Genomic DNA, 21,986 nt, shown 5'->3' on the forward strand with positions numbered 1-21,986 from the left:
ATTTGATGATGAGGGTTAGTTACCAAGGGTATAAATCTGGCAAAGTGCATGTCAAACAAAACGTGGCATTCAATTCCAATCATGTGTTGCCACCTGAACCACCTGAAAGTGAGATATGGATTACAATGAATAATGACAGCTTATCAATCTTTAACAAATTCACACTGAAACATTGAAAGGATAAAGACAACTTAGTTGTTTTCTGTTTCAGCATGTTCAGGGTTTGTGGGCAGGTTCACAGACATCCTCAGGGAGGATACCAAGTATTGAGTGAGTATTTTTGTTTGTGATAAATACAAACTACATGTATTCATCATGGTATATTTCAATGTAATGTGAAACGTCACACTCACAATAGTCCAGCTCTGTGATGGCAGCCTGTAAATAATTGAACATGGACCAGGCAATCTAGTGATTGTTATTTTCAGCAAAGATCCATGCCCTCAGAGTATGATGACAACCTAGTCTGACAACTCAATTCATTAGTTGATTAGTGTTTGCAGCGGTAGAAACTAACACTTTCAGTCCACTAGTCCTAAAATGATAGCATATAGCAAAACCTTTAAAATGTCAAAATGACTAGTGCCAATTTCTAACCCTGGTGTTTGGATGTTGTGTTTGTGTGTGTATGTATGAGTGTATTTAGGTTGGTTTGTTGTTTAATGCCGCGCTCAGCTTTATGACGGCGGTCTGTAAATAATCGAGTCTGGACCAGACAACCCAGTGATTCATATCATGAGCATCGAGCCACGGAATTTAGATCAATGGCATGCATCAACCAAGTCAGAGTCTGACCACCCGATCCTGTTAGTCACCTTTTACGACAAGCACAATGGCCTTTTACGGCAAGCATGGGTTGCTGAAGACCTAGTCTACCCCTGAATCTTCACGGGTCGAGTGTATTTAACTTATATCATGAATCCTATACTTGTTTCTCTGTGCTTTTACAATGTAACCCAAATTTTCTCGGGAATAATAAAGTATTCTCTTATTTATATCATTTCTGAACAAAGTTTCATATCAAGGTTAGATCTCTGTCAAAACAGTGCCATGGAAAAGCCAAACAAATAGCCTATAAATAAAAGTAAATACTGCATTGCATTAATCTGCATTTCAAGAAAATGTGGCAATAATTCATGGAATGATATTCACCTCGGTGAGGATCTCTCTGCATTGTCGAACAAGTTATTTCCTATGTAATGTATGTGTTGAATGACCCTGACTTTGTTGTCAAAATATTGTTTTAACATTTGTTAAATATGGGGATAAATGTCATCTCTGAATGTTTGACATGAATTATTATGATTAGGGTAGTTCTAAGTCGGAATCACAACCGGGGTCTTTTCATTTGAATCAAATGTACAACATGTACAGTTTGGACATTTCTGTGATGGGAATGCTACTTATGTTTGTAGAATGTCCGGATGAATAAAAGAGACAGTCATCCGTGCAGCATCAATGCAAAGAAAGACCATAGAAGAGCAACAGTGAGTGGTAAATATTTTGAAATTATTCTGTTTGGTTCATATGGTTATTTTGCAAATATGTCTTCAGTTTGTTCCTTATCGCTGTAGGCACGGATGTCCTATTATCTAAGGCACTACAATTTTCTGTGCAGAGTTGCATCTCTTGGGCTTAGCAGAAACCTATAGTCATGGGTTCAAATCCTGGTTCTCCCCGATTATGTTGCTAGGTTTGTCAGCATTATACACATACTCGTGGGATTCATCAAAGACCTGCATCACTTAAGACTTTCTTCCCACATCAAACTAACATGCGGTGATATATCTGGAATACTGTTCAAAGCAGTGTTAAAGCCAAATCATTTATTTAACACTGCATCCAGCAATAGTTTGGCTATATGACAAGGATTGTGAATATATATTTTTCCATGTTGATGAGTTGAAACAATCACTAAATGACATCTCTTAAAAAGATTCCCAGCATTCCAAGCCTAATTAATAGATAAGGTTGTGATTGAGTAGGCTCATTGATCACATGTAATCATACCACAGTGATGTGGGATATTGTCCATAATAGTTATCATCGGTTTGTCTGGACCGAGTTCATAACATTAGTCACTGGTTTGTCTGGTTGAGATTTGAGATGTGATTATCTTAAATGTTTAGCATATAGACTCACATATGACAACTTAAGTGATTTTGCTGCCTTCTATCTGTAAGTACATGTGGCAACAATTCTTTTTGATTGCTAAAATCTTTTTACATAATGCTGCAGAAACTGAAGTCCTGCTTGAGATCCCTGGATGAGTACTCCAGGTTGACAGTCTGGAAGGACCAGACAAGGGAGTCCTAAACAGAGGCTGCACCCCTTCAGATATCAGAGGTGATTTGCAGACAGCGATGATGAGGGTCCTGTTATTTCAATGGAGGCCGACCGAGAAATAGTATGCCAAATGGTACTGGGACACACAAAGGCTGGTCTGGCTAATGTGAGAAGACCAACCAATGCCAAGCTGGAGTGGAATTCTTCCAGGACATTCAGGAAATTCTTGTAAACACTTGAAAGGAATGATAAATGGGACTTATTGTCTTTAAATGTGGACCCAAACACCAAATGGAAAGTTCACAATTCTACTAACACAATGCAGCAGAGATAGAGTCTAACTGGTATCCCCTCATCCTGGTTCCTGTTCATCCATGGCAATATAGAAAGAAAAGGAGGATTGAGGGAAAGTAAGTCATCTGAACTGGTGAACATAATCTGTAGGTACTGTCAAGCGAACAGTTATCACACTCTGTTATGAGTATTGAAGAATAGGATGAAATTGCATACTGCATCAGGAACCATCATGTGAACACTGTTCAATGTGCGATATACTATAGGCATATGAATAAAAGAAATTGATAATTTGATTGTTGCTTATGTTTCATTTGCCAGCTGTGTAAATGGGGATGTTTCATGATTTTGCCTCAGTTTAATAGCCACACTTATCTTATGAAACCATGCATTGCTTGGGCATCTCAAGATAAATAACACATGTTTCCTTTGCTCTGAAAATGTCTGATGACACACTGATCTGTTATGTCAAAGGTTAAAGTCACAACCAGACAAAAAGTTTGTTTGTGGTCTAACTCTTCCTTTGGGCAGGGGTCGAAGTTGGAAAAAGGTCGTGTGTGATCTATATATACTACATTTTCCCTTAAATTGCCTTTTCTAACTTTTAGTAACTCTTATACATATACTGGTTACATTACTTCCATATTTTGGTCAATGATATGTTGAATTCTACCAAAGGACTGCATATTTGGTTTATGTGCTGGATAGCTCTTTGAAATGTTTTTGAAATATTTATCACTGATATTGAAGGTCAAATTCACACTCAGAAGTGATAACTCATGAGGGTTTGAAGTGTAAGATCAAGGAAACAGTGAAGGGGTCATTCATAAAGTATTTCTGCAATTATAACTAAAATGCCTATTTCTGGAGATATTAGTGAAGTATTAAGCACATCGTTGTTTTTTTATTTGAATACACATATATGTGCAGTGGTTACAACTCCAGTGTCAAATTAACTGTCAATCCCTTTTAATAAAATAATTCACAGTAACTGAGGAAGAGCTTACTGTAGTACCATAAAACTAGGGTGAGGCAAATGTCAATGAAGTTAGTATTTTGGATATAACAAGTACATGTACCGTTACAAATAGTCTTATTATCATCTCACTAGGACCAAAGGCCCAAGTGAGCACATTGTCAATGACTTTTTCTTTTTCTCAGTACAAACTGGAAGTCTGGACATGAAATTTAAGGATATCATTATACAAGAACTGATGTTTGTTCATTAAATACCATTAACATCCGAAAAGGACAAAATATGAAATTGAACAATTTTCTTCTCCAAAAATGTTTTAGGAGGATATTTACCATTAAAATAACACAGAATATTACAACAGGTACCTGTAATGCACAGGCTAACATTATTTACCAGAAGCAAGTCATGAAGAAAATTTGCATCCGGATACCTTCCGGATACCTTCCGGAAACCTTCCGGAAACCTTCCAGATGCCTTCAACAACCTTCAAATTGCTTGGTATTTTCAAGTTAATTTTTTTATGTGTTTCACACTTAAGTGAACAAAATGCACCCCCCCAAATTTTGACATTTTTTTTGGAAGGTTTCCGGAAGGTTTCCGGAAGGTATCCGGGCCGGATCCAAAATGGGAAGGTATCCGGAAGGTTTCCGGAAGGTTTCCGGAAGACGGAAACCTACACTTTTTTTGCTGTGATTATAAGGTAACATCCTGTCGATGAGGTTACAGTGTAGTTCAAACACAGATAAATAAATTGTAAGATGTTCATGATCAAATACAAATACATAATGGCAGTTGTGAAAGTAATATTGTTTACGCATTAATTTTTTTTCGTTTATGGAGGTATTAACGTATACCATGTGTGCACACTTTGCATAACAATGCAGATTTACGCAGTGTGCACAGTGTTATTTTACGTCTGTACCTCCATAAACGCAAACATATTGACATCAATTCTTAATTGTAATGGCAATTTAAAGATTTGACGCACGTCAACGGATGTCATTGAATTCACAGTGTTGACACCATACGGTAGAATAAAACGCCCTTCACGCCAAAATTCTCTGTGAAAAACGCTTCAATAAACAAGTTCCGGTCTGTGCTGGTCTATCTCTCCTTTGCCTGGCCATTTTGGAGATTATGTCAGATCAGTTTCGTATGTTTTTTTATTTCCGACATCTCTGACGTACACTGTCTCTAAATAACAACGGTTACAGTTTCATGCCTCAAACTGTCTAGCAAACATGCCCTTCTGTCTAATCCACGTCTACGTAGGTATATTATTTCACATCAGGAGCTCGCCAAATGTCTAAACCAAATTGACTGCTGCCACCATCATCATACCCCTGGGTCAACGCGCCAATAGCCCCCGTTATGTCGTCAGCTCGTTCATTCATACGCTTCTAATATTACCCTCCGGGAACAAAGATCCAAGGTTATATTGTTTTCTGTATTCGCTCTGAAAGAAAATATCACTTTCCTGGAAGTCTATTGATCACTGTGGACCTTCTGTTCAGTATGATTGGATGTCTTCTCTTCGGTTGAAGCTGGCTGTTCTTTGAAAACCCATAGCAACATAACGTCGTGGCTTTCTTTTTGATAGTGTTGTCAGAATTTATCGTGACGTCACCCCATGCGTATTCCATTATAACATGACATTGTCAAGGCTACCATTGAAAGCAATCGCTGTCCTTTGACCAGAGACTCGTTTCACAAAGCAGACTTTCCGCTGAGGCTTCCCGGTGTCTGTGTTATAGTTTAAGGGGTAGTTGTAGCGCTAAGATCAATTTGAGGAACGGGATCCGATTACCAAGAGTTGTGCTACGGTAAGGGTCGTAACTTTAGTGAGTGAAGGGAAGGGTCGGTGTATAATACCACATTCTTGTCTTTAAGGTAGACTGAAACAGGGGATCGCATGCTCACCTTGTTTCATCTGGCAGTGAATGGGTACCCGATAGGATGATATTGTAATTTGACTGTTAACCTTCTAGCGCCTCATAGGCGGCTTGGGATCTATCAACCCCAGGGAGCTGAGGATGAAAATCAAGTGCACAGTCATCCATTGACTGGGGGTAATAATGTATGGCTTTGAACATGTTCTAGGGTGTGGATTTGGCGCATTATGATTATACACATTCCTATTCGTATTAGTAGTATTAATATTGGTATCATCATCATCATCATCATCATCATCATCATCATCATCATCATCATCATTATTGTTGTTTTGTTGTTGTTGTTATTATTATCATCATCATCATCATCATCATCATCATCACTATCATCATCATCATCATCATTATTGTTGTTTTGTTGTTGTTGTTATTATCATCATCATCATCATCATCATCATCATCATCATCATCATCATTATTGTTGTTTTGTTGTTGTTGTTATTATTATTATTATTATTATTATTTGTAGTAGTAGCCCTAGTAGTAGCACTAGTAGTACTAGTAGTACATGGTTGATTGTACAGCATTGTTTGCCCAATTCACACTTATCAGCTACAGATCACTCTGACATTGATAACACAATTTAAATACTTGCTCAAGTCGTCGCAGTCAATTGTCCAGCGTTGTTAAACGTGTAGGCGATCGTTACTTTTTACTTTTGGTTGCTGATTTAATGATGAGGTTGCTTTTTATATATCCTATTACCGCCATAGGCCACGATTCTCGAACAATAACCGAACTGCAATAACTGCTATGTCTGTTCATAGAGCTTCATAAGATGGGTGATTTCCCAAAGGAAAATCTATTATTCTTCTGAAGTTACTTTTCTAAAAACAAGAACAAATGATCATTTGATTGTATTTTAATTGTTTGAAGGCTCTATCCTTGGCTATAGCGACCATAGACATCAGATCCCCACAAACATCTTCTGTTATATCCACCGTCTCTGGACGGGTAGCCTAGTGGTTAAAGCGTTCGCTCGTCACGCCGAAGACCCGGGTTCTATTCCCGACATGGGTACATTGTGAGAAGCCCATTTCTGGTGTCCCCCGCCGTGATATTGCTGCAATATTGCTAAAAGCGGGGTAAAACCTTACTCACTCACTCACTCTGGATGAGCGGAAGGTCGATGGTTCGATCCCCGACCGCGTCATACCAAAATACGTTAAAAGATGGTACTTGTTGTTATCCTGCCTGGCGCTCGGCATTATGGGGCTAAAACAAGAACTGGTCAGCTCGGAGTCAGTATAATGTGTCTGAGTAGGGTATTCGTGTTATACTGCGGCATGGTATCTCAGTGAGCTAGCACTAGGAACTTGGCATTAGTCCGTACTAGTACACGCAGACACATCCACACACACTCAAGTGACCAAGTCGATGAGAGTTTCACTCGTAGAAAATTCATGCCATGTTGATGTATTGTCAAGTCATATTATTTTAGAGAGAGGGGAGTGAGAGAGAGAGAGAGAGAGAGAGAGAGAGAGAGAGAGAGAGAGAGAGAGTGAGAGAGAGAGAACCTCATCTTTGCCCTGACCATGTGTACATTTCAGAGATACATATATATACACTGAAAAATCAATTCAATAGCTAATACTATAACCGTTTCTTCAATATAACGTTAGTTATCTACTAGAGTGTTAATGTTATAATCATTTGTGTTCAAGAAATATTTCAGAACTGCAAATGCTGTATCCGTTGGCAAGACTATCTCCAAACCCACTATGTTCTCCTGTTAAAACCACCTCAGACGCAATCGATCGGCGCCCGTTATCTCACGAAGCTACAGTTCCGACCCCATATCCTGCAGGCATTCCTTACATCTGACTTGATCATGTCTTCAGATTTCAAACAGTTTCCAAATTGTGCACGACGTAATTCTTTGATTTCCGGAACTGCCCCCTTCCTGCACTATTCTCCCTCTGCTTCTCATGGAGTGCGTGTAGGGCAGCATGGCGGATTGCTCTGTCACCAGACGTTACGGATGTTTCTATGGCAACTGAGTGACTTAGGGGTCAAGGGGACATTAAGTACCATCTTATTCACGGATTGAAAGAAGAACCTCATAGAGCGCGGTACCACATGACAGTGAGGACTTGCAGAAGTGCAATGGACAGTGTTTTTCAGAACTTGGTGGTACGTCATATAACATGGTTGGAGGCTGAATGTAATGCAGTTCTTGACGTGAATGAAGGGTTGATATAACATGGCTGGAGGTTGGATATGATGAACTTCTTGACGTGAACGAAGGGTGAGATATAACATGACTGGAGGTTGGATATGATGAACTTCTTGACGTGAAAGAAGGGTGAATATAACATGACTGGAGGTTGGATATGATGAAGTTCTTGACGTGAATGAAGAGTGAGATATAACATGGCTGGAGGTTGGATATGATGAACTTCTTGACGTGAATGAAGGGTTGATATAACATGACTGGACGTTGGCTATAATGCAGTTCTTGACGTGAATGATGGGTTGGTATAACATGACTGGAGGTTTTATATGATGAAGTTCTTCACGTGAATGAAGGGTGAGATATAACGCTAACATGGTTGGAGGTTGGATGTTATGCAGTTCTTGACGTGAATGAAGGGTTGATATAACATGACTGGAGATTGGATATAATGAAGTTCTTGACGTGAATGAAGGGTTGATATAACAGGACTTGAAGTTGGATATAATGCAGTTCTTGACGTGAATGAAGGGTTGATATAACATCACTGGGGGTTGGATATAATGCAGTTCTTGACGTGAATGAAGGGTTGATATAACATGACTGGAGGTTGGCTATAATGCAGTTCTTGGCGTGAATAAAGGGTGAGATATAACATGGCTGGAGGTTGGATATGATGAACTTCTTGACGTGAAGGGAGGGTGAGATATGACATGGCTGGAGGTTGGATATGAACTTCTTGACGTGAAGGGAGGGTGAGATATGACATGGCTGGAGGTTGGATATGAACTTCTTGACGTGAAGGGAGGGTGAGATATGACATGGCTGGAGGTTGGATATGAACTTCTTGACGTGAAGGGAGGGTGAGATATGACATGGCTGGAGGTTGGATATGAACTTCTTGACGTGAAGGGAGGGTGAGATATGACATGGCTGGAGGTTGGATATGAACTTCTTGACGTGAAGGGAGGGTGAGATATGACATGGCTGGAGGTTGGATATGAACTTCTTGACGTGAAGGGAGGGTGAGATACAACATGGCTGGAGGTTGGATATGATAAAGTTCTTGGCGTGAATGAAGGGTGAGATATGACATGACTTGAGGTTGATTATGGTGAACTTCTTGACGTGAATGAAGGGTGAGATATTACATGACTGGAGGTTGGTTATGGTGAAGTTCTTGGTGTGAATGAAGGGTGAGATATTACATGACTGCTGGAGGTTGGACATGATGAAGTTCTTGACGTGAATGAAATGTGAGATATAACATGACTGGAGGTTGGATTTGAGAGGATTTCAATCCACTGGGCACTCCCACTGAACGTGGTGACTACAGATATATCTTCAACGGCACAAGAAATAGGAAACTCATGGCACAGTCTGAATTGCATGTTTGAGATTTCTTATGATTATGGCAAATGGGTTTCGTCGCTTTTATCATTTGACGGCCTTACCCATGTAAGACAGGTGTGGAATTAAATGGCTGTATATCACCGGTTAGATCGATATTAGTTACACATACAGCACCAAATGTGTATATGTCTACATTCAATCTGATATCTTGGCTGACATTTGGTTTACTCCTATGTTCACACAATACAATTGCCATTTCAACATGCCTGAAATAGGTGTTTTGTTTCACCCCGGGGGTCCATTTATCGTTACGGTCACTTCAGACCAATAACCTACCTGTTTGCGATGTTAAGACACAATCACAGCGTTAAAGAGCATATTCTGGGCACAGTATCGGCGACGTCCTGGGCGGCGCTGCAGAGGCTGCAGACAAGTCTATTTACTGTTATTGATCATCAGCTTGTCGAGAACCATCAAATTCAATCCTATACAGCTTCTTAAAAATAGCAGTCAATTTACGCGTAATAAAAAGGTTGTTTCACCCGGAGGAGGAACAAATGGGCAAGATGATGTGGCTGATTGATCGATAGAATCTTATACCCTCGGCTGAGTGAAACCACACAAACAGCGCCAGGCAGTCAGGTAATATCCCTACGGAGTTAGTGAGTGATATGGTGTTGTGATTTATGTATAAATCAAGAATAGACGCTACATGAAAAAGTTTACCATAAAAGACCTTCGTTGATTCAGGGTTGTGCCACTTATATTTTTTGTCATTCACAGATACGTATGGAATTTATAAAGTTAACGAGTATTACCTCCATGTACCACAGTGAAACATTATCACTATAAAATGATTATGTTAATGATTAAGATTTGATCAGTCTGGTAAACACCACTTTCCAATTAGACCACATCCGTGGTCTAGTGGATAGAGTGACTGCCTTGAGTGCGGAAGGTCGGGGTTTGATCCCCGGCCGCATCACACCAAATGACGTGTAAAGATAGTACTGGATGATGCTCTACCTGGCGATCGTCATTGAGGGGATAAACAAGTACTGGTCAGCTCGGAGTGTGTGGGGGTGGGGGTGGTGGTTGGGGGGCGGGGGTGGGGCGGGAATGCGCTCCCACCCCTTACTCAAAATATATTAATAGATGGAGCTAAAAGGATATTTTATGGAAACAGATATTCTAATTTGAAAATGAAAATTGCGTCAACAGGGTACAAGGACCGTATGTTTCTCTAACGAATAAAGAGTTCCCGTGGACTCACCATAAGATATCTCCTTGTGGGAATCAGTGTCAGTGAAATGATGACGTATAATGACAAATGTGAATATATGCATCACTGCACCCTTATAGAAAACATTTATCTGTCCCTGAATCGTGAAAACGGGGCGTGTTAATGCCAACAGGTCGTTGCTAAGGAGCAATGGCTTTGAAGGTGCGAAAAAAAATGTATGATTCAAATTGTATGAAAATCTGCATCCCCTCTCCTAGAAAAGTTGTCTTCAATCTACCCATGCACACACACGCCCATGTGCGTCGGTATGTAAATACAATAATCATTAACGTGACGTTCATCCTCATTTCACCTCCCCACACCTCTATTTCCATTTGCTCAAACACACAGATAGTGCTGGCTGCCGTCCGCCGTGGGACAACATCAGCGCCTCCCCGACCACGGCACGTACGTTGGTCCATCTTATATCTCTGTCTACAGAACAGTCGTATGTCATTAACAGACAAAGCCCGTGGCAAGGAGAGATGCTTTCGACAGTCTCGGATACCTATTGCTTTTCTTGGCAGCTAATCATGTTCTTTTATCCTTAACATCTTAATTATACGTGAGTTATTTCACGGTGAACATACTCATCTTCGTCTAATGGTGACCGAAACATTTGTTAGGTAACGTTTTCGTTCCGTAATGGATATACCGATCCCTTACTAGAAGGTAACATATGTGTCACGCACTGCGATCGAGCTCTTTGGCTCCTCATGATATGTGTAGTTTGCTTTCGTTGGTTTGTTCAATGAATCTATTTTCTATTATCTGTTGAAACTTTCTCTTTTATTTATAGCACTTAAAACCATTCCATATTGGCAGATAATTGTACTGGTTGGGGATATGATCTTTATATCAAATAGAACTATCGAAAGTTGAGTAATTGGACTGGAATTTCAGGTTCGTTGACTTGATTGATTGCTGTCATCGTATCCCGACGGCGTGCTCATAATATCAACCACTCTTTTGTCTAGCCAAAACTTGTTTATTAACAGGCAGCCGTCATATAACTGGAATATTGATGACAGTGAAATCCCTTGTCATCTCTTCCTGTCTCACTAGTGCTGACACTGAAAACTCCTTTTCAGCTCGTTAATTCAGTGAACAACAGGCAGTGACAATGAAACCCTCTGTCAGCTCTACCGTCAAGGTCAGACAAAAGCTGATCAGTTCTGACAATGAAACCCTCTGTCAGCTCTACCGTCAAGGTCAGACATAAGCTGATCAGTTCTGACAATAACACCCTCTGTCAGCTCTACCGTCAAGGTCAGACATAAGCTGATCAGTTCTGACAATGAAACCCTCTGTCAGCTCTACCGTCAAGGTCAGACATAAGCTGATCAGTTCTGACAATGACACCCTCTGTCAGCTCTACCGTCAAGGTCAGACAGAAGCTGATCAGTTCTGACAATGAAACCCTCTGTCAGCTCTACCGTCAAGGTCAGACATAAGCTGATCAGTTCTGACAATAACACCCTCTGTCAGCTCTACCGTCAAGGTCAGACATAAGCTGATCAGTTCTGACAATGACACCCTCTGTCAGCTCTACCGTCAAGGTCAGACAGAAGCTGATCAGTTCTGACAATAACACCCTCTGTAACCTCTACCGTCAAGGTCAGACATAAGCTGATCAGTTCTGACAATAACACCCTCTGTAACCTCTACCGTCAAGGTCAGACAGAAGCTAATCAGTTCTGACAATAACACCCTCTGTCAGCATTTCCGTAAAGGTCAGACATCTAAGTTAAACACCTCTAACACACTATCTGTGTCAGCTATTCCGTCAAGCAGCCAGCTCTTCCGTCAAGGACTATAGTAGCCAAAGAGTTCTGACAAATTCCGTCAATTCTTCAACAAAGTCAACACCAGTTCTAAAGCTCTGACACTGAAACTATCTGTCAGCTCCTCTTCCCAGGTCAGACATCAGTGTTACAGCTCTGAAACTGGAAACGGCTGTCAGTCCAGTCAATAAGGTCAGGCAGAAGACAGACAGACCTGACACTGAAACTGTCAACTTTTCCGTCAAGGTCAACACCATTTCAACAGCTCTTACACTGAAACTATCTGTCAGCTCTTCTTTCCAGGTCAGACATAAGTGATACAGCTCTGAAACTGAAAACGGCTGTCAGCCCAGTCAGTAAGGTCGGACAGAAGACAGACAGACCTGACACTGAATCTGTGGGTTCTTCCATCATAGCAGTTTCACGTTCTGACACCTCTTCAGTTCTTACCTCCTGGTGAGCAGCAGTTAACCAGTTCTGACACAGAATCTTAATCATTATTTGACTGCCCTGTGCACACCAGACTGCACTGGAAAGACATGATGAGGTGTGACAAGTATTCCCCTGATACTCTTAAACAACACCGACGACAATCTTGACAAGTGGATTAACATGTTTTGTACCATGATGGTGGAATGGCCAATAGTGCAAGCCATATTGTCAGTGTTGTCAAAATTACTGACAAGCTACGATTATAAATAAATTCATACCAGCGCGTTTACTTTACACCGCTAATATATTTCAGCATCTGCATCACTCACACGTCGACATAGCTAGAAATACCACAGCACAAATACAATCTAATCTTTCTCTAACACCGCTCCGTTGCTTAAGCCAGTCCATCAATACCAGATCAGCTATTTAGATGCAAGAGCTCCTCCGTTCTCCTAATGCAGCATCCCTGTCATGGGACCTGTACACGTTTAAATCAAATGTTGTTCCACACTATTACTGATTAGACAAATCAGCGGTGAAGAAAGTGAGTTGAGGGATGACCCCAAACGCTCTGTACATGGTCAGCCCAGACATGTGTAATCAACTCCCGGAGTATTCTGTCAGCTTGTCTACTTATTATGCAATTAATGATGGCAGCAGGTTGCTCACACAGCCTCAACGAAACACTCGTTGAGATCCAAAGGGCTTTTAACACTTGTTAGTCTTTGTAATAAAAAATAAGGAAAAAAAATCGGTGGAAAATCGATTGAACTCTTGTTACTGTTACTTCCTAGGATTTGTTTCTTGATCGTGTTTTTTTCAAGGTTTGATGGGCTTAAGTATTAGCCGGTGGGATTTGTTTTCTATTTGGGGCTGGGAGGAAATAACGATAAGCAGGATGATGGGGGGGGGGGGGGGCAGGTGCGCATCAACGTAAGACGCATCGCTTTCTGCAGCTTTGGATAACAGTTAACTAACATGACTAACAGCTAGTTGGTTAACAATGCAGTGTTAAGATGCGTATGTTGTTAACTTCCCATAACACGGAGCTGTGTGGAGCTTGAGATTCCTGATGTTGAATGTTTCGATGAAGAACCTTTTTCGCAGGGAAACGTCATGTTATCTACTGTGTCGAGTTTTAAGGACGATCGTTATTAGCTCATGGCTGATGTAGGGCTCAGTACGAAAAGTTGGAAAATCCTTACTTCCGTATTGGTGCATTGCTTCTGCCGCTCTGCGTCATAAGTTTGGGGAACGACTGGCATCTGCAAACATCTTTTCAATGGACTATTTGCATGCCACCAGAGCGTTCAAATTGGATCGTTCGCAAAGGATATGATCAGGTTTCGAGACTTGGAGTGTGAGTGAGTTGGGTTTTACGCCGCTTTTAACAGTATTCCAGTTATACCGCTGCGTGTCAGCTTAATGTGGGAGGAAAGCCCGAAGTGATGCAGGTCTCAGACGTTTACCACTTCGGTGAAACCCACGAGCACGGGTATGGTGCTGTCAAACCTAGAAACATAATCGGGGCGAACCGGGATTCGAACCCACAATCATAGGTTTCTGGCGTGCCCAAGGAACCTATCTGGACAGTGAATCGCGGCGCCTTAGACGACTGGGCCACCCGTGCCCCACTCGAGACCTTGAAGATTTGGATGAAAGTCTGATTCTTCTCACAGTGATTCATAAACATATGCTTATCATATAGTCGGTTTCGTACAACAGACTCTGTTTTTTTTATTTATTATTATTATTGAATTAGTTAAGTCGTTTTCATTCTCATAGGTTAGGTCTGAGTTCGAGTCTTTTCATAAGCAAGTATTTAATTTCGAGTTTCGATGTGAATCAAATTTAACTCTTAGAAGAACGGATCAAACGCTTATAGGTAGCGAAATATATGGGTTAGTGTTCAGTGGTGATATGTGCCTGATATATGGACGTACCTTTTCAGTAGGGACATATGCCTTTAATATTTACCTGATTCTGTAGGGGAATATGTCAGGTATATTCACTGTGTCCGAAAGGGTTATATGTAGGGTATAAATACGTTGTTGAAAAGGGATATATGTCAGGTATAATCACGTTGCTGAAAGGGTATATATATGTATGTCAGGTATAAACACGTTGTTCAAAATGGATATATGTCAGGTATTAACACGCTGTTCAAGGGGGATAAGTGTCAGACATAAACACGTTGTTCAAAAGGGATATATGTCAGGTATAAACACGCTGTTCAAAAGGGATATTTGTCAGACATAAACACGTTGTTCAAAAGGGATATGTGTCAGACATAAACACGTTGTTCAAAAGGGATATATGTCAGATATAAACACGCTGTTCAAAAAGGTATATATGTCAGGTATAAATACGTTGTTCAAAGGGAATATATGTCAGGTATAAACACGCTGTTCAAAATGGATATGTGTCAGGTATAAACACGTTCAAAAGGAATGTATGTCAGGTATAAACACATTGTTCAAAGGGTATATATGTCAGGTATACACACGTTGTTCAAAGGGTATATATGTCAGGTATAAACACGTTCAAAAGGAATATATATCAGGTATAAACACGTTGTTCAAAAGGGATATGGGCCAGGTATAAACACGTTGTTCGAAGGAATATAGGTCAGGTATAATCACGTTGTTCAATGCAGATCTATGTTAGGTATTAACTCGTTGTTCAATGGAGATATATATCAGGTATAAACACGTTGGTCAAAGGGAGTATATATCAGGTATAAACACGTTCGTCAGGTTATTTGGTATTAATGTCATACTGGCTTGTTCTACCCTGACTGATGTTAATCTACCCCGACACCGACATGGCAGCAATGACGCAACAGCCCCTGGGTCGCCATGGAAGCTCTTTCCAACAGTCAAATTAATTGTCGCTCTTCAATATTTGTCCTGCGCCAGCGAGCTCCATCATGTCATGTGGATAATCTGGTTAAAGGGACACGTACTGGCAAACCACGATGCTGTACAAACATGCCAAGTTTTTCCCCAATAGAAAGATTGAGCAGCAGACTGTCGGACTTAGATCCATCAAAGTCACCAGACGACTGGATACATGTTGACGATAAAACGCATTTTACTATCATCTGCCCACTTGAGTTGTTCAGTCTGCCTTGATTAGCAGACGGATATACAGAGGTATTGGTTTACCCAACTCCTTGAGCCTCATATGGGCCGTCTCGGACACTATCGGAGACAACGGAACAACATGCCATGCCGGAACAGACCAGCCGTTGACTGTCAAAATACATCTCTGACGTAACTATGACACAATCAGACGGAGATCACTGAAATCTGTCGAGACACTACTTCATCGCGATCCTTGCAAAGCTATTTAAATCATCCAAATATGACTTTGGTATGTGTTAGGGCTGTTTTCCATGAATGAATATTTGATTTAATTCAATTTGATTTAAATAGCTGTGGGGAAGTGGGGAAATTAAATGTCAAATGATTAAAGCAAATCATTGCTACATCTTCAGTCCTTCGGAGTAAGGAATAATCTACGTTTAGACTTAATATTCTTAGTATTATTAGGTTGCCATTTGTCATTTCTTTAAATGTTTCACTTTAGACATCATTACGACTTTTTAATTATCATATTCCCAAAGCGCAGCCGTTACCACATCAAAGGCATGTAAATATGTTATTAATTATACTGTTACAGTAAACTACGTTAATAACGAACTGACGGATTTAATGAGCTTACTTTTTTGTCCCGACTATTTGCTGTATTTATGCTGTATATATGCTTATAACGAACTGCGGTTATAACGAACTTAAAATTAGTGGTCCCCTTGAGTTCGTTATAACCGTAGTTTACTGTATGTATTTAGTTTCTGATGGGCCTATACAGCCGGATGTTGTACGCAATTGCCTATGTATATTTAATTTATAAGGGATGTACGACAAGTGACTCTTTAAAACAAATATTCTTTTTCTTTTTCTGTCAAGTGAAGTGTTACAGGTTCTGACAACCTTCCTATCAAACACAACTATCCATGAAGTAATCGTATAGATTTGGGTATGCTTGAGCTGCGAATCAATGACACGATTAGCGAATCTCTAGCAGCAGCAGCAGCAGCAGCACGTAACCGGGGAACAATGTTGTCTTTGTGCTTATACAAAAACAGACAAAGGAAAGTTTGGGCGCAAGCAGAAGGAGAGTACACCAATATTTTTGGACAATATGTGTTACTCCAGCCTTTGGTGTCTACATTTCACAACTTTTGAAGTACAATCACGCATGCTCTTTCAACGAGGATTACAAAGAGCGCCATATACAACACTTGCTCAACAGTTGTTTGATCAGGGTTCCGCATTCAAGGCCTTTCAAAAAGGCTTTCAGTGTTTTTATGGTAGACGTGTGTTTCCAAATTTGTCTCATCAGTGACGAGAATGATGTCCGGTGTACTATAATTATGTTCCCGTGTTTTTCAGGTGAATAATTGACTTGCGCTTGCATGTGTTTGTGACGGGTGCCACCAGAGGATCGTTTATGATCACCATACGCTAACGCCTGGTGTCATCCCCATTTGATAGTGATTCTTAAATACGTGATCATGATGTAGTCGGAATCGTACAATGGACTCTGCTTTGGGTAGAAATTTCGTATGATCATGGAAATGGATTTTGTCCCTCTTATTTGAATGTCTAAGGTGAGAAACATGTAAATTATATCTGATACAAAACTGCAATGCCTTAGGAGTGTTCATAACAGACAGAAGACTATCTTAAGATATTTGAAAGTTTGCAAAACCGCTTCTTTTGAGAGTCTCGCCTGAAGAAAGCACTTATATAACTAGATAATGTTTTAATACGCAAATCGTGGTATCGGGACACCTCGTCCAGGGTGTCAATATAAGTACAGTAAACTCGGTAATAACGAACACGCTTATAAGGAACTGACGGATATAACGAATTTATTTTTTGGTCCCGGCCCTTTGCTGTTTATATGCTGATAACGAACTACGGTTATAACGAAATAAAAATAGCCGCCCCTTTGAGTTCGTTTTAACCGTAGTTTACTGTATATCGTTGTATAGTCTCCCTGCCCTACCTGAAGGGTTGTTGTTAGGAACTCGGACCAGAGAATCGGACCACCCTCTTACGACAAGCATGGGTTGTTGAAGACCAATGCTAACCGGATCATCACGAAGTATAAGTCTCTGGTATAAACAGGATAAGGGCAATTAAGACAGTATTCCTGGCGTATCATACCGCCATCTGAAACTGAAACACTCCCTCTGACCTACTTGTAACCAATACTTTCGCCTCTCTTATAAGCTAGGATTAGTCGAGTCACATGGCCAGAAAACTCATTTGTGAACCCTAATCAATTAGACGAAAAGGGGAGATAATCTGTATCCTGAGTTTCCAGTACAATGGATTAATCTGAATTACAACATTGGTCATCTTAGTTGAATAATGAAAAATGCCGTATCAATCTTTGCTAAGATAGTGTCGAAAACTACCTGTTTCCACATACGTTATTACGAAAAACATGTTGAGACCATCTGAACTTGTATTGAGGTGAAAAACATTGAAAAATAATTTTAAACTTCCTCTCTAAAGTCAACACACACTTGTATATGTAAAATAGATTAAGGTGAGGTGAGGTGAAATGGGGTTTAACGTCGCGTCCAAGATTATTGCACTTATATAGCGACGTGCATGTACGTGTATGTGTGTTTGTGTGGCTGCTTGTACCAGTCCGGACTGGTGCCGATTTATAGTGCTAGCTCACTGAGATACCATGCCGCAGTTTAACATGAATACCCCACTCAGACACAGTATACTGACTCCGAGCCGACCAGTCCTTGTTTTAGCCCTTTAATGCCGAGCACCAGACAGGGTAACAACAAGTACCATCTTTTGACGTCTTTTGGTATGACGCGGCCGGGGATCGAACCCCGGACCTTCTGCTCTCCGGGCAAAATAGATTAAGCCACACATTGTATTATTAACATGTTTTTTTTAGGAAGCATTGGTACAGAACTGTCTAAGGTGTCCTATTTCGGAGCTAATTAGACAGAAGCCGGCCCACTGCACACATGTCGGAGGCTGCTTATAGATCCGTCTACCTCAAGGCGGCTTTAACACAAAGGTCAACACTTACTTCGGCGGAAGAAAATAATGAAACAAACAGAGAACTCTTGATAATTTTTCTGTTGATTAACAGTTTCCTGATTTACATCTGAGCCGTTCCACAGACGTACGTCTTTCAGCTGCGTCGGTAAGAGTGTATGACTGATTCTAATAATAACTCAAATAACTATATGTTGTCAAGGGGGCACGGGTGGACCAGTTGTCTAAGGCGCCGCAGTTCGCTGTGCCAGAATCCTATGCTTGTGGATTCGACCCTGATTGTTTCTGGGTTTGTCAGCATCATCCCCGTGCTCATGGCTTTCACCGAACTGGTAAATGTCTGAGACCTGCATCACTTCAGGCTTTCCACCCACATCAAGCTGACACGCCGTGATTCTGGATTACTATTCAAAACGGTGTTAAACCCAACTCACTCACTCACTCACTCACTCACTCCCTCCCTCACTCCCACTATTTGTGGTTAATCAATTTTCTTTAAAATAAATGGACAATGTATCAATAAAACTCACAATTTATATGGGCTTAAGGAGGTTTCAATATGCCTGCGTATATGACTGGTCTGCTTCTAGCAGAGATTCGTGGTGGCTATTGAAAGAGTTTTTTCGCTTCTATTTCTATCTATGTATTTTAATACATCGACTTTAAGGATGTATGTTACTCTTAGTTTCCTATAGCAATTACAAAAGTTAAATTCTGTCAATATTTGAGGTGAGGTGCACTTATATAGCGACGTGCATGTACGTGTATGTGTGTGTGGCTGCTTGTACTAGTCGGGACTGATGCCGATTTATAATGCTAGCACCCTGAGATACCATGCCGCAGTTTAACATGAATACCCATCCCAGTCAGACAGAGAAAGTACCACAACAACAAGTACCATCTTTTAACGTCTTCTGGTATGACGCGGCTGGGGATCGAACCCCGGACCTTCCGCTCTCCGGGCGGACGCTCTACCATTAGACCACAGAGGCGGTCTCTGTCAATATGTATTTCCTGTGCATCTACATAAGATACCCGAGAAGAGGCGCGAATAGAAGCGACGAAACCCTTTCCACAATAACATGAAACCTCTCGTAAAAACTTAATTGTACATGTACGTGTCTGCTTTTCTTCCTATGACGACTAAATTGATACACTGGCATTTTCTTGAAAACAAATTTACAAGTTGTCTCCCCTGCCCAAACACAATTATTTGAAATTCCTCATAAAATTAATGATTGTTTTTAGCCCACTTTACATGAAAACCCAAAGGGCCACGCCGTCCCATGGTAAACTGCATTAACCAATCAAACACTTTTAGCTACAAACAACGTCGATGAGGGCGTCTCCAGGTGCAGCGTCGCGGCACTTCATCACCCAACGTGACACAAGCCTCATCCGAATTAACCGTGAATAGAACACTGCCTAATTCGTTCAAGCACCCTTACCCCGCTCGACCGGCCAGGCCTGTAGAAACGCCACCAGCAGAATTGGGCTGAACCAAACAACGAGAAAATCACTGCCTCAAACCCATTTGATGGATGCCATTTTCCAAATCAGCCAATAGGATTCTAACGTGTCGGCTGGTAATAGAATCTATAAATTAGGCGTCTGATTACCGTGAATGGCAAGCTAGATAGATCGGTTTGGCTCTTCTTTCTTTCTCCCCCCTTTCCCAGACGCGATGTTGAAAAAGCGGAGATTTAGTGATGAAAGCTTGCAACTTCCAAAGTAAATGATCTTAACTCAATGCATCTAGATTTATAGATGCTTGAAACCAATGATAGAGGGCACAATTGTTGCGGAGGCAGGGTCTCGACAGGGCATTAATTATCATGGACATTTAACAGAATGAATAATGTTTCCTCTCCACCAACTAAACGTGTCCATCTTAAATGGAAGGGATCAAATGTAGACGCCAGTCTTTAAGATCCAAAAAGGTTCATTGATGTCCCCAACCTCCCATTTCAAATACACTGACGTCATATGTGACGTCATATAATATTTTGGTCAATCTATCATAGAGAATTAAAAAAAAATCTTCTTTACTTCTATCTGAAATAAATACACAAGGTAATGAGCCTGTTAAGGCCAGTTATATATACTGCGTAAAAGGAACTATTTTCTGTTGATGTATGGAGAGAAAAATAGCCATTCATAACTTGTTCACCTCCTTAGCACTGTCAGTAACCAAGAATATACCATATTTACAAGTTATCGAGGAGTAGTTCCTCTTGTATGTGACACTGCTGACGTCAGAGCGTAATCTGCTGAACAAGCACATAAAGGATTACAGAAAGAACACGAAAAGTAGTTCTCCATCATGATGTACACGATTAGAACCAGGTGACAACGCAGACAGATCTCTATCGTTAACCAATGATAGGGACAGGCTATGTGAGCAGTCGGGGGCTAGGGGCTGTGGGCTGTGGGCTGGGAGCTTGGGGATGGGATTTGTATGGAGAGTTTATTTGTTTTCAGATACAGATGCAAACCCAGATGTTTGTTTAATCCAAACAATGAGCCTAAATATATCTTTGTAAAAAAACATTTTTTCTAATACAGATGCAAAGCCAGATATATGTTTAATCAAGACAATGAGCCTTAATATAAAAAAACCCACATTGCAACAATATAATATTCGTTTATGTTCTACAAGCTAAAGCATAATTATTCTCTTCTAAGCATTTTCTGGTACACAATATTTTTTCGACGAAATTCCAGATTTTTTAAACGTTTTTTTCTTTACTTATATTCAGCGCAGCCTCTGCACGTATACACAGCAGACATAATTCAAAATTTACATATCGGTTTTAGTTTCAACAAAATTTGTAAATACGCTATCGTGTGACTGGATTCATGGCCCATCACTTGATTGTTTGGTTTGTTTACAGGCCACGTCGTATGACAGGAGTACAGTGCGGTGTCAGACAATAAACATGACTGTACATTTTCATGCAGAATGAGTGGCGCGGTCTACGTGAATTGCAGGTCATGCTAACCCTTTTAGCGAACACCTGGTGTCATCACTAATTTTCAGTGATCCATTCATATAGTTTTCACCTCCATTTTGCCTTTTACGCCCATATGAATTTGTTTAGTCGGACAATCGAAAATGGCTTTTCTCTTGCAGTGACGTTATAGTCATACATTATGTAAATATTCAGTATAGAAGACACTATAGAAGAATCGTCACATCAGATTATTTCAAAAAACAAAAAACAAAAACCGGATCGATAGTGCTAGTATAATCGAGACTGGTTATTCTGTTGCAGTGACGTTTTTTATTCATACATCAGGGGCGGTCGGGTAGCCTAGTGGTTAAAGCGTTCGCTCGTCACGCCGAA

At 40.6% G+C, this 21,986-nt stretch overlaps 1 protein-coding gene and 1 long non-coding RNA gene across 3 annotated transcripts in view; both read left to right on the plus strand.

Moving 5' to 3' along the window:
- LOC139453411 (G protein alpha i subunit-like) overlaps positions 1-21,986 on the plus strand; it is a 175,820-nt gene that overhangs the window by 24,467 nt on the left and 129,367 nt on the right. The gene's annotated exons all lie outside the window — the stretch shown is intronic.
- LOC139453228 (uncharacterized) lies at positions 130-2,790 on the plus strand. Of its 2 annotated transcripts, none has more exons than XR_011652408.1 (3): positions 130-270; positions 1,416-1,494; positions 2,239-2,790. It is a non-coding gene; the product is annotated as an uncharacterized lncRNA (long non-coding RNA). The 2 variants fall into 2 exon arrangements; XR_011652409.1 differs by having other exon boundaries at positions 1,416-1,487.

Source organism: Haliotis cracherodii, unplaced genomic scaffold (assembly GCF_022045235.1).
Source record: "Haliotis cracherodii isolate W230 unplaced genomic scaffold, xgHalCrac1.p SCAF_9, whole genome shotgun sequence".
NCBI classification, from domain to species: domain Eukaryota; kingdom Metazoa; phylum Mollusca; class Gastropoda; order Lepetellida; family Haliotidae; genus Haliotis; species Haliotis cracherodii.